Genomic DNA, 4200 nt, shown 5'->3' on the forward strand with positions numbered 1-4200 from the left:
CTATATAATTTTCTATTGTGTGTATACAAAACGTGTTGCTTATTCCTTCATCCATTGATGGACACTTGGTCACTTCTATGTTCCAGCTATTGTGAATAATGCTGCTATGAACATGAGTGTTCAAATATCCTGTTTCAGTTCTTTGGGGTATATATTCAGGAGTGGAATTGCTGGATCATATGGTAATTCTATTTCTAATTTTTTGAGGGACCTCCATACTGTTTCCCACAGTGGCTGCACCATTTTACCTTCTCACCAACAGCGCCCAAGGGTTCTAGCTTCTCCACATGCTCACTAACACTTGTTATTTTGAGGTTTATTTTTTTTAAAAGTAATGGGTGTAAGGTGGATCTCATTGCAGTTTTTATTTATTTTTCCTTAATGATTGTGATGCTGAGTATCATTCCCATCTTTACCAATTAAAGGAATTCCCTTTTATTTCTAGTTTGCCAAGAAGTGTTTTGTTGTTGCTCATAAACAGGTCTTTAACCTGATAAAATGATATTCTCATCAACTGAGATCATCACATGATTTATCTCCTTTAGGATACTGATGTGTATAAATTGATTGATAGATCATCTAATACTTACCATTTTGGCATTTCAGGTATGATCCTGAAATTCTTCCACATGCATTATTTTGCCATTTGTTTTTTTTTTAATTTTGCAGCTAATATTTTATTTGGCATTGTGCTTTTATAATCATAAGGAAATGGCCTATAATTTTCTCTCTTTGACTATAATCTTCTGAATTTAGAGTCAAATGGGCTGGTGAGCTTTAGCTTTGCTTCTATTTCCCAGAAACTTTTTCAAAAGATAGAGATGAATAATTCTTGAAAGTTTGGTAGACTCACACACATGTGAAGCCATAAGAACCTATTTTCGGTTTTGTTTGTTTTGTTTGTGTATTTTAAGGAGGGTCTTTCACTACTATTTCAAAACTTTTAATATGACTGCTCTCTTTAAGAACCATATTCTTTAGTTGATTTGAGAACTTCTTAAAATTGTGTTCAGATGGCTTTAAGTCAATGAACTAAAACAATGAACTATAAACTTAAGCTGAGAAGTTTTATGTCCACCTAAAAATTTACTAGGTGGTAGGAGGGGAGTTGTGGACAGTGAGAGAGACAAACCATTTGCCACATGGAATAAAGTCAGGTTATACATAGAAGCCAGGTGTCACCTGTTTTAGAGCCCCATACCTAGCACCCAGTGCCATCTGCTCTTTTTTTTCTTTTTTTTAAAAGATTTTCTTTATTTATTTGAGAGAGAGAGAGCATGAGCTGGGGGGAGGGGCAGAGGCAGAGGGAGAAGCACACTCCCCACTGAGCAGGGAGCCCGACATGGGGCTCGATCCCAGGACCCCGAGATCATGACCTGAGCTGAAGGCTGACACTTAACCAACTGAGCCACCCAGTCACCCCCCATCTAGTCTTTCTTATCAAACAACTTCCCACAAACTCACATAAAAACTCACCCAAGGAGATAGTTATCACTCCTATCCACAGGGATTGGTCTGCCCTGGGTCTTCTAAGAGTAGCCCAGTCCCAGGGAAAAACAACCTAAGGTCCCAGAGGTCCTGATACTGACTCTTCATTCATCTCCCTGCTGTCAGTGAGTCACAAACCCTTTTCAGCTTACTCTAGCCAAACAAGAGGAGGAATCTGAGAGCACACTTTTCCCCACTGGCTCTTCCCACACCACTTTCCCAAGCTTCCCTGGCACTTCCAGAATCAGAAAGGGACCATGCTAGTTTGGAGGGCTGTCACTCCTGAAAGTTTCCGGGAAAGGGAATTCACAAAGCAGCCCACTCACACCCCAGGATCACAGGACAGCAACCGCAGGGGAAGGAAACTGGAGTGTTCTCTGCTCATGCTCAAGAACACAAAGGGCAAAAACCACTCTGCAGCCAGCTGACCACTGCCTGACTTCATGAAGGCCAGTGTCAGGCTAAAGCACCAGGCTCTGGAGCCTGCCCCTGCCTGAGGGTGCCTGAGAGCTTTGGACAAACAGGCCTCTACTCTGATGGTTCTTGGTGGGGTGAGGCAGAGGGGAACTGAGAGTAGGGTTCCTGGTTGCCCCCGATCCCTCCCCTGAAGGAGGTGAGCTGGGAGGGAGTCTGAAAGGGTAGGCTGGAGCAAGATCTAAGCTGGTTTAAGACAAATCAGGAGTCTGAGGCCTCCTCTGGGGTCTTGACCTTGGCCACCAAAGAACAGTTGACATTCAACATCCATACTCTTCGCACAATCCTACCTTATAAAACATGTGTTTAAAAACTGACATATGTGTAGGTGTATATATTGCCAAGTATGTACGCATCCACATCATGAGAAGTCCTGTATGATCTACCCAAAATTTATAATATTAATTACTAAGTATTGGTTTGGGTGGGGTTTTTTTTTCAATAATTAAAAAAAATTTTAGAACAGTTTTAGACTTAGTGAAAAATTGCAAAGACAATATGCAGTTTTTCACCCCATTTCACCCGCTGTTAACAGTTTACATTATCTTGGTACTTTTGTGACAACTCACGAAAAAATAGTGACTCATTATTATTAATTAAACTTCATGTTGTGTTCAGATTTCTGCAGCTTCCTGCCTAATGTCTTGTTTCTCTTCCAAAATACTTCATCTTTTTCATTCCTCATGTTTCTTCATCTCCTCTGGGCTGGGACAGTATTTCAGAATTTCCTTGTTTTTTGTAACGTTGATCATTTTGAAGATAAGCATGCAGATATTTTGCAGGATGCTCCTCAGCTTGGGTGTGTCTGATGCTTTTCTCACAGTTAGGTTAGGGTTATGATACGATGGCAGGAGAACCACAGAGGTGAAGTGCTGTTCTCATCCCAGCCAACCAAAGGTGTATGCTATTGCCCCGCCGTATCACTGTGGATGTTAACCTTGACCCCCTGAGTCCTGTGCGTCAGGCCACGCCACCATAAGTTTGCATTTTTCCCCTTTCCATATGGTATCCTTTGAAAGCAAGTCACTAAATGTAGCCCATTACATCTGTTTTTAACTTTTCTGTTAACTTATCTGTATTTTTCAGATATTTTGCAATAGTTAGGATTTAGCTTGTTCATGAGAGTATGGCTAATAAGGCAGCTTTTAAAAGAGAAAAAGGCCTCTTGCTGGTCTGGCCTCTCTCACCCTGACCCATCCATATCTCTCTCTTTAGTACAGCAGGACCCAACTAGATAAGCTTAATGTAGACTGGAGTGCTTGAGTTGGGTTTTATGACTGTGGATGCTTATGGGGTTGTTCCTGATGTTTTCAAGTTTAAGGACAAGGCTGTGTTCCACAATGGCTGATCCAACTGGCTGTACCTTTATCTCCTCAATTTCAGAATGGAAAAAAAAATCCATCAAAAATATTCACATTTGACATTCTGAAAATAAAAGTCAGTACTGAAAAGATATTCTTAAGAGTTCCAAAAAATATTAGCTAAATAAAAATCACACAGAATGAATTTGTATTTGTTAGTTTATAAGAGAAATAAAACATTCCTCTTTGTTTTAATTTATGAATGAAAATTATAAGCTTATGTTAAATAAGGAATTTAACAAGACAATGGTCTCCATTTTTGTATCATGGCAGGTTAGGGAAAGAGAATGAAGGGAAGAGATAAGGACAGAGGAAATGTAATATAAAGGGAAAAAGAAAGAGAGGTCAAAAGAGTGGGAAGAATACATATAGAAGTGGTGATAGAGGTTTTAAAATACACATTGAAAAGATAATAAGATGGTGACAAATATTCCTATAAAAATAATAACAGAAGCATTTTACACTAAAAAGAAGATACAAATCTTTCCTTGCCTAAGAACGTATGAAATTCACTGTTCTTATAAAAGATACTGTCCCACTTTCTCAGTTCCTCCCAAGCTCCTTGGAAGAGCTGCCCATACTCCCTATGTCCTCCTGTCACGGTCCCTTCATTCCTCAACCCTCTGCCATGTGACTCCTGTGCCATTTCTCCATTCAATCTGCTCTGCCAATCACCTGCCGGTTGTCACAGAAAACAGCGATGCTCCTCTGTCCTGGGTCCCCACCTGCTTCTGTGGCCTTCACCGACTTTCTTTTTTTTTTTTAAGATTTTATTTATTTATTTGAGAGAGAGAGAGAATGAGAGACAGAGAGCATGAGAGGGAAGAGGGTCAGAGGGAGAAGCAGACCCCCCGCTGAGCAGGGACCCCCCCCCCCC

Source organism: Callorhinus ursinus, unplaced genomic scaffold (assembly GCF_003265705.2).
Source record: "Callorhinus ursinus isolate GAN/ISIS: 27379988/994484 unplaced genomic scaffold, GSC_fseal_2.0 scaffold728, whole genome shotgun sequence".
Lineage (NCBI taxonomy): Eukaryota > Metazoa > Chordata > Mammalia > Carnivora > Otariidae > Callorhinus > Callorhinus ursinus.